Raw genomic sequence first — 9,710 nt, 5'->3', positions numbered from 1 at the left:
GGTCAAAGCCCCCGTGTCGCTCAGTAGTGGGATCGCACCTGTGAATAGATGCTGTAGCGCAGCCTGAGCAATACAGCTAGACCCAATCTTTATACACATCCTTATACTTGTCTCTAGATCACACAGCAGCCTCATCAGCATGTCTTGGTCTTTTTAATTCAAGTCCAAAACACTCACAAATCTGCTGCTCTGCTTGTCCGGCACCACCTCCACCTGCAGGACAGCTGCAACTACATCCTCCACTCTAAACACGCCACCGCCCAGCAGGTGGAGACAAACTCAAAGTAGGACATTTCCTTGGTGAGGAGAGAGGATGGAACCAAAAATGCATTTATCCCCGTGTTCTGTGTTGATGAAAATCACCCAACAGGAAAGCAGCTGGGCATTCATTTGAAACCAGTTCACAGGTTGGGCTGTGGTTCCCCCTCTAGCGTGTCTGCTTGAACTTTCAACTGTGAACCACTTAGATCCAACCTTCCCAACTGCTCATCTCGCAAAAGACAAAATAGAAGAACCCAGAATGTCTTTTTATACCTGCTCACGCTTTTTCACGCTTCCCTCACAGGACGTCACATTTCACACTTTGGCCATCCAATCAAGTTGTTGACATCTAATCATTCCTGTCCACCACACCTGATCTTTCTATTTCGATCTGACTTACAACATTTAACACAAACTTTTAAATCAATATATTTTCTTAGTAATTATTTTTATTTGTTTATTACATGCACTTAACATACAAGTATGTCAAATGGAAATCAGCAACTGCGTGGGATTATTCAACTAGTTGGCTGTTGCAATGTGTCAGGATGGCCGAGAGGTCTAAGGCGCTGCGTTCAGGTCGCAGTCTCACCTGGAGGCGTGGGTTCGAATCCCACTTCTGACATTTGTATCTTGCCACTTCTTTCTTCCTTCTACTCATGTATCTTTGATCAGTAATTGTTGATCAATGGTCATGAGAATTTGCATAATCGTGATGAAGGAACTGACCTCCAAGCCCACTGTTCCTTCAATTGGCTGCTTTCAGTCATTATGCAAATATACTGTTTATAAGATTGGGGAAACCTGCAGTCAGCTGAGACTGAAGAAGTCACTTGGATGAGTGACGAGACATTTTTCCCACTGAAAACGCTACATTCAGATGAACAGAATCAACCTTTGGAGACGTCTTACTGTTGTGACAAAATACACTTGAAACTGGCAATTCTATATCAGTGGAGAACCAATTCCAACAGTCTAAGAGATGTCCATCAAGAGCCTGGGACGGTGGTATAATGTAGACCTCAATGATACCTGGCAACTTGACAAACGAAGGCAAAACTTGGCTAATGACCTCAGGCGGATTAACAACACTGCACTCCTTGAGTGAGGCTTGAGATGTCACTCAAGGACTCCCGGGACCCCATAGTGAGGGGCGCTGCTCCCACCCTAGCAACAGGGAGGAAGTGGACCACAGCCACGTCTGTGCTACAGGCCAAATCGGCTCTGAGCCATAATGACATGGTGGGTCGCGTCCAACGGGGCAGAGAAGGATTTGGTCTTGGCAACCTCGGTGGCAACAGGCATCTGTAACCGAACGTCAAAAAATGGTGGTGGAGGAGGTGTGTCGAAAGGAGGAAACAGTAAGACACGCCAGAGCCATAGCGCTGGCCAAGCAGGGTCACTGGATGAATTGGGAGAGTTTTGAAAAGAGGAAACTCTTATGGAGTGAAATCTGGTGGGACCTGATTTTTGGGGGGTGAAACCATACTGCATGTCTTCTCTGGCACATTGAATTTCTGTATGACTTGTGTTTTCTGTGAGAGCTTTATAAAATCAAGCAGCTAACCATGACGTCTGCCTTTACAAAACACTTGTCAATCACTAAAGAGTTCCTTCACTTGTCAGTCACTATGTGGTACTAAAGAGCTGTCTGAAATTCAGTTACAACCCACACAAAGTTACAGATTGGAGTATCCGAGTGCTGAGGTGCGCTTGTGCGCAAAAGTCACAAACACTCTGCTGACTCACTAACTGTACAGCTCCAAACCTCTTCCGACCTCAAAGTCAGCACAGAAAGTGGGCGCCACGAGCTTCGTAGTATGTGTTTACATGGCTGAACAGCTGCTATATTCGAACAAACGCCTTCAGAAGAGACTGCGACCTGAACGCAGTGCCTTCGACCGCTTGGCGACCAAAAACAAGTTACCACTATGTGACATGCAGTATGGTTTCACCTCCCAAAAAGCAGATGCCACCGAGATTTGAACGCGGATCGCTGGATTCAAAGTCCAGAGTGCTAACCATTACACCATGGAACCGATGTGAAACTGTGTGAACTGTCATGTCATGGCAACCTGTCTAAAAGTATTCAGCCAAATGATCAGTATGCATGACATTGTAGATTATTCGCACTACGTTTCCATGGCTGAACAGCTGCTATATGTGTTATGAGAAGGATGATGTGTGTTTCTTCCAAAGTATCTAACAGTGGTAACCTCCACCAAACTGGCACTGCAATGTCAGAATGGCTGAGCGGTCTAAGGCGCTGCGTTCAGGTTGCAGTCTCCCCTGGAGGTGTGGCTTTGAATCCCACTTCTGACATTGAAGCTTTACTCTTCTTGATATTGTGACAAAATACTCTTGGGTTAACCACGAGCTTTCTAAAAACTTGCATATAACAATTGTGCACCATTCATTCCTCATCTTTGCTGCCCATCATTACAACTTTGCTAATGATGGGCAGCAGGTTAGTGTCATGATGTTACCTCAGACATGGTTAAAAGCCCTGTTAACGTAAGTGCTTCTCGCCGGGTGCGGTGGCGCGTGCCTGTAATCCAAGCTACCGCGAGGCTGAGGTTTGAGGATTGTTTGAGCTCAGGAGCTCTGAGCTGCAGCAGGCTATGTCGATCGGGTGTCCGCATTGCGTTCGGCATTGATATGGTGATCCTGGGGGAGCCTGAGACCACCAGGTCACCTAAGGAGGGGTGCACCGGCCCAGGTCGGAGACGGAGCAGGTCAAAGCCCCCGTGTCGCTCAGTAGTGGGATCGCACCTGTGAATAGATGCTGTAGCGCAGCCTGAGCAATACAGCTAGACCCAATCTTTATACACATCCTTATACTTGTCTCTAGATCACACAGCAACCTCATCAGCATGTCTTGGTCTTTTTAATTCAAGTCCAAAACACTCACAAATCTGCTGCTCTGCTTGTCCGGCACCACCTCCACCTGCAGGACAGCTGCAACTACATCCTCCACTCTAAACACGCCACCGCCCAGCAGGTGGAGACAAACTCAAAGTAGGACATTTCCTTGGTGAGGAGAGAGGATGGAACCAAAAATGCATTTATCCCCGTGTTCTGTGTTGATGAAAATCACCCAACAGGAAAGCAGCTGGGCATTCATTTGAAACCAGTTCACAGGTTGGGCTGTGGTTCCCCCTCTAGCGTGTCTGCTTGAACTTTCAACTGTGAACCACTTAGATCCAACCTTCCCAACTGCTCATCTCGCAAAAGACAAAATAGAAGAACCCAGAATGTCTTTTTATACCTGCTCACGCTTTTTCACGCTTCCCTCACAGGACGTCACATTTCACACTTTGGCCATCCAATCAAGTTGTTGACATCTAATCATTCCTGTCCACCACACCTGATCTTTCTATTTCGATCTGACTTACAACATTTAACACAAACTTTTAAATCAATATATTTTCTTAGTAATTATTTTTATTTGTTTATTACATGCACTTAACATACAAGTATGGCAAATGGAAATCAGCAACTGCGTGGGATTATTCAACTAGTTGGCTGCTGCAATGTGTCAGGATGGCCGAGCGGTTTAAGGCGCTGCGTTCAGGTCGCAGTCTCACCTGGAGGCGTGGGTTCGAATCCCACTTCTGACAATTGTATCTTGGCACTTCTTTCTTCCTTTTACTCATGGGTCTTTGATCAGTGGTTGTTGATTAATGGTCATGAGAATTTGCATAATCGTGATGAAGGAACTGACCTCCAAGCCCACAGTTCCTTCAGGGGGCTGCTTTCAGTCATTATGCAAATATACTGTTTATAAGATTGGGGAAACCTGCAGTCAGCTGAGACTGAAGAAGTCACTTGGATGAGTGACGAGACATTTTTCCCACTGAAAACGCTACATTCAGATGAACAGAATCAACCTTTGGAGACGTCTTACTGTTGTGACAAAATACACTTGAAACTGGCAATTCTATATCAGTGGAGAACCAATTCCAACAGTCTAAGAGATGTCCATCAAGAGCCTGGGACGGTGGTATAATGTAGACCTCAATGATACCTGGCAACTTGACAAACGAAGGCAAAACTTGGCTAATGACCTCAGGCGGATTAACAACACTGCACTCCTTGAGTGAGGCTTGAGATGTCACTCAAGGACTCCCGGGACCCCATAGTGAGGGGCGCTGCTCCCACCCTAGCAACAGGGAGGAAGTGGACCACAGCCACGTCTGTGCTACAGGCCAAATCGGCTCTGAGCCATAATGACATGGTGGGTCGCGTCCAACAGGGCAGAGAAGGATTTGGTCTTGGCAACCTCGGTGGCAACAGGCATCTGTAACCGAACGTCAAAAAATGGTGGTGGAGGAGGTGTGTCGAAAGGAGGAAACAGTAAGACACGCCAGAGCCATAGCGCTGGCCAAGCAGGGTCACTGGATGAATTGGGAGAGTTTTGAAAAGAGGAAACTCTTATGGAGTGAAATCTGGTGAAATCGGTGGGACCTGATTTTTGGGGGGTGAAACCATACTGCATGTCTTCTCTGGCACATTGAATTTCTGTATGACTTGTGTTTTCTGTGAGAGCTTTATAAAATCAAGCAGCTAACCATGACGTCTGCCTTTACAAAACACTTGTCAATCACTAAAGAGTTCCTTCACTTGTCAGTCACTATGTGGTACTAAAGAGCTGTCTGAAATTCAGTTACAGCCCACACAAAGTTACAGATTGGAGTATCCGAGTGCTGAGGTGCGCTTGTGCGCAAAAGTCACAAACACTCTGCTGACTCACTAACTGTACAGCTCCAAACCTCTTCCGACCTCAAAGTCAGCACAGAAAGTGGGCGCCACGAGCTTCGTAGTATGTGTTTCCATGGCTGAACAGCTGCTATATGTGTTATGAGAAGGATAATGTGTGTTTCTTCCAAAGTATCTAACAGTGGTAACCTCCACCAAACTGGCACTGCAATGTCAGAATGGCTGAGCGGTCTAAGGCGCTGCGTTCAGGTTACAGTCTCCTCTGGAGGTGTGGCTTTGAATCCCACTTCTGACATTGAAGCTTTACTCTTCTTGATATTGTGACAAAATACTCTTGGGTTAACCACGAGCTTTCTAAAAACTTGCATATAACAATTGTGCACCATTCATTCCTCATCTTTGCTGCCCATCATTACAACTTTGCTAATGATGGGCAGCAGGATAGTGTCATGATGTTACCTCAGACATGGTTAAAAGCCCTGATAACGTAAGTGCTTCTCGCCGTGTCTGGTGCCGCGTGCCTGTAATCCAAGCTACCGGGAGGCTGAGGTTTGAGGATTGTTTGAGCTCAGGAGCTCTGAGCTGCAGCAGGCTATGTCGATCGGGTGTCCGCATTGCGTTCGGCATTGATATGGTGATCCTGGGGGAGCCTGAGACCACCAGGTCACCTAAGGAGGGGTGCACCGGCCCAGGTCGGAGACGGAGCAGGTCAAAGCCCCCGTGTCGCTCAGTAGTGGGATCGCACCTGTGAATAGATGCTGTAGCGCAGCCTGAGCAATACAGCTAGACCCAATCTTTATACACATCCTTATACTTGTCTCTAGATCACACAGCAGCCTCATCAGCATGTCTTGGTCTTTTTAATTCAAGTCCAAAACACTCACAAATCTGCTGCTCTGCTTGTCCGGCACCACCTCCACCTGCAGGACAGCTGCAACTACATCCTCCACTCTAAACACGCCACCGCCCAGCAGGTGGAGACAAACTCAAAGTAGGACATTTCCTTGGTGAGGAGAGAGGATGGAACCAAAAATGCATTTATCCCCGTGTTCTGTGTTGATGAAAATCACCCAACAGGAAAGCAGCTGGGCATTCATTTGAAACCAGTTCACAGGTTGGGCTGTGGTTCCCCCTCTAGCGTGTCTGCTTGAACTTTCAACTGTGAACCACTTAGATCCAACCTTCCCAACTGCTCATCTCGCAAAAGACAAAATAGAAGAACCCAGAATGTCTTTTTATACCTGCTCACGCTTTTTCACGCTTCCCTCACAGGACGTCACATTTCACACTTTGGCCATCCAATCAAGTTGTTGACATCTAATCATTCCTGTCCACCACACCTGATCTTTCTATTTCGATCTGACTTACAACATTTAACACAAACTTTTAAATCAATATATTTTCTTAGTAATTATTTTTATTTGTTTATTACATGCACTTAACATACAAGTATGTCAAATGGAAATCAGCAACTGCGTGGGATTATTCAACTAGTTGGCTGTTGCAATGTGTCAGGATGGCCGAGCGGTCTAAGGCGCTGCGTTCAGGTCGCAGTCTCACCTGGAGGCTTCTGACAATCCCACAATCCCACTTCTGACAATTGTATCTTGGCACTTCTTTCTTCCTTCTACTCATGTATCTTTGATCAGTGGTTGTTGATCAATGGTCATGAGAATTTGCATAATCGTGATGAAGGAACTGACCTCCAAGCCCACTGTTCATTCAGGGGTCTGCTTTCAGTCATTATGCAAATATACTGTTTATAAGATTGGGGAAACCTGCAGTCAGCTGACACTGAAGAAGTCACTTGGATGAGTGACGAGACATTTTTCCCACTGAAAACGCTACATTCAGATGAACAGAATCAACCTTTGGAGACTTCTTACTGTTGTGACAAAATACACTTGAAACTGGCAATTCTATATCAGTGGAGAACCAATTCCAACAGTCTAAGAGATGTCCATCAAGAGCCTGGGACGGTGGTATAATGTAGACCTCAATGATACCTGGCAACTTGACAAACGAAGGCAAAACTTGGCTAATGACCTCAGGCGGATTAACAACACTGCACTCCTTGAGTGAGGCTTGAGATGTCACTCAAGGACTCCCGGGACCCCATAGTGAGGGGCGCTGCTCCCACCCTAGCAACAGGGAGGAAGTGGACCACAGCCACGTCTGTGCTACAGGCCAAATCGGCTCTGAGCCATAATGACATGGTGGGTCGCGTCCAACAGGGCAGAGAAGGATTTGGTCTTGGCAACCTCGGTGGCAACAGGCATCTGTAACCGAACGTCAAAAAATGGTGGTGGAGGAGGTGTGTCAAAAGGAGGAAACAGTAAGACACGCCAGAGCCATAGCGCTGGCCAAGCAGGGTCACTGGATGAATTGGGAGAGTTTTGAAAAGAGGAAACTCTTATGGAGTGAAATCTGGTGAAATCGGTGGGACCTGATTTTTGGGGGGTGAAACCATACTGCATGTCTTCTCTGGCACATTGAATTTCTGTATGACTTGTGTTTTCTGTGAGAGCTTTATAAAATCAAGCAGCTAACCATGACGTCTGCCTTTACAAAACACACTCTAAAAAGTAATTCATCAGGCCTTTTACCACCACTTGATTAAATCCATGGTTGCAAGATAAAAATTCAAATTTACTGATTAAGATAGATCTTCTAAGTTGCAAACTTTATTTTTGGGGTTGTGATGAATTAATAATTTTGGTAATTACATCAAATTAATTTTGTATGTAATATGAAATTAAATCCCAATATTAATGTGTCCAAAACAAAATTCAAGTTGCAATTACTCAAAGAAATTGAATAGATAACTTATTTTTTCTCCATTGTAACTTCTGATTTCAAGTTCCCTCCCCTACTCACTTAACGTGCCCGGGCAAATTCACATATTAAGACTGTGCTTGCATGGCGGACTTGCAAGCTTATGTAAAAGAAATTTCAAGGTAAGTAACATTTAATTTACAAATAACAGTTCTACTAAAGCAAAGGATTTGTGCTAGTCTCATTGGTGGATTTGTGTATGATGTTATGCTGATACACTTGAGGAAATATTTTGCACTACCACATGTAGCTAATGCTAGCCATTCTAAACTTTAGCACAGGAGTGGTTAAGACTTATAAAGTTTCATTTGACAAAAGTCTTTAGCTAGATAGTGTTGCTGTAGCTAGGAAAAGCATGGTTGAAGTTTTGCTACACAATGCAATCTAATTTTGATCAGAAATTGTGACTTTTTTTAGGCTGACTTTTTTTTTAAATTGGAAGCCTTTAAGCTGTGAATAACTTTGTCAGAGGGATAACCATATAAACCTTTTTTTTCTGTCTGGCTCACTTATTTTATGTCTTTATAAAACTTGCATAACGAGACGCCTTAAATAATATTACATTTTATTGTGGTTACTATTGGGATACAGCTTAAAGTAAGTATTGTTCTTGATCTTTAAAGTTATATCTAGCTTTATTACTTTTTCTAACACAGGTTGTGTGAAATATTGTTAATGTGATTCCGACAGCATCATTCTGGCATAGGTTATGTAAACCTACTTGACATTAAGACTTTACGTAAGCAGTTTGTACATAGTATGATTATCTAGGGTCATTAGTAGTTTGTTAAGTTAGTACACATTTTTACAAAATGGGCTGGGTGTGCAAATTGTGTAAATTTGTAACCACTACAAAAACAGGGCTGCTAAAACATTATAGATTACGCCATAGTTATGGAGGGGGATGTCTCTCATGTCCTCACCAAGATTGTTTTTGTTCCTTCAAAACTTGGGGTAGCCTTAGATCACATCTATCAAGAAATCACTCTCAGGAAACTCAGGAACGAGTCAGATCTGCAGAAACTCTGTCTTTCACTTGCCAGAGTTGTAGCACCAGTGCAATCTCCACAGAAAAACTGTTTTTCGAGCACCTTGGTCGACATTTGAAAAAACACGAAACGGTCATTTGTGTATTTAAAAACTGCAATTTCAGCACTAATGTTTATGGAACATTTGCCTCCCACAGAAGCCGAAGGCATACTCCTCATTCACTGCAAGACTTCAAGGAAAACCTGTTAAAAAGGTATGTGTGTTCTTCAAATACAGAAGATTGTAGTAATATGGATGTTCAGGATGAGGAATTATCGATTACCAATGATGGTCAAGGTAACGATGATGATGTGAGAGATCTACCAAATATCATTGAAAAAAACATGGCATTGTTGTTTCTAAAACTGGAGAGCAAATTTAATGTATCTAACAAGTGTATTGATGAGATTATTGAGGAATTACACTTTATCACCGAAACAGCATCAGGCCCCCTCATAAAAGAGATTTTACAGTCCTGTCTGAGGAAGAACAATTGTGAGATAGATGAATCTGTTGTGTCAGATATGGTGACAGAGCTTTGTGAGGCCAACCCCTTTACCTCCACCTTGTGTAGTGGTGGTTCACTTTCTTCTGCCTACAAGAGAAGGGCATATTTTAAGGAGCAGTTTGCTGTAGTGGAACCAGTGGAGTATGCACTTAGTAGGGAGGAAGACAGAAGCTTCCAGTATGTTCCTATTCTGAAGTCATTGCTTCAGGCTATGACACGGAAAGAGATCCAGGATTTGATCTTGCATGATGAAAAACCTCAAGGTAAAGATGGAACACAGTACAGGGCATTTTGTGATGGCATTTATTATAAAACAAATGAGTTGTTTTCTGGAGAAGATCCTACCATTGCTATTATT

The 9,710-nt window shown here is 44.0% G+C and overlaps 2 non-coding genes across 2 annotated transcripts; both read left to right on the top strand.

The window, feature by feature from the left end:
• Window positions 1-803: 803 nt before the first annotated feature.
• trnal-cag (transfer RNA leucine (anticodon CAG)) lies at window positions 804-886 on the top strand. Its single transcript has one exon. It is a non-coding gene; the product is annotated as a tRNA-Leu (tRNA).
• Window positions 887-3,798: 2,912 nt separating this feature from the next.
• On the top strand, window positions 3,799-3,881 carry trnal-cag (transfer RNA leucine (anticodon CAG)). Its single transcript has one exon. It is a non-coding gene; the product is annotated as a tRNA-Leu (tRNA).
• The last annotated feature ends 5,829 nt before the right edge of the window (window positions 3,882-9,710 follow it).

Source organism: Astatotilapia calliptera, chromosome 14 (assembly GCF_964374335.1).
Source record: "Astatotilapia calliptera chromosome 14, fAstCal68.1, whole genome shotgun sequence".
NCBI classification, from domain to species: Eukaryota; Metazoa; Chordata; class Actinopteri; order Cichliformes; family Cichlidae; genus Astatotilapia; species Astatotilapia calliptera.
This window is presented reverse-complemented; position numbering and strand designations above follow the sequence as displayed.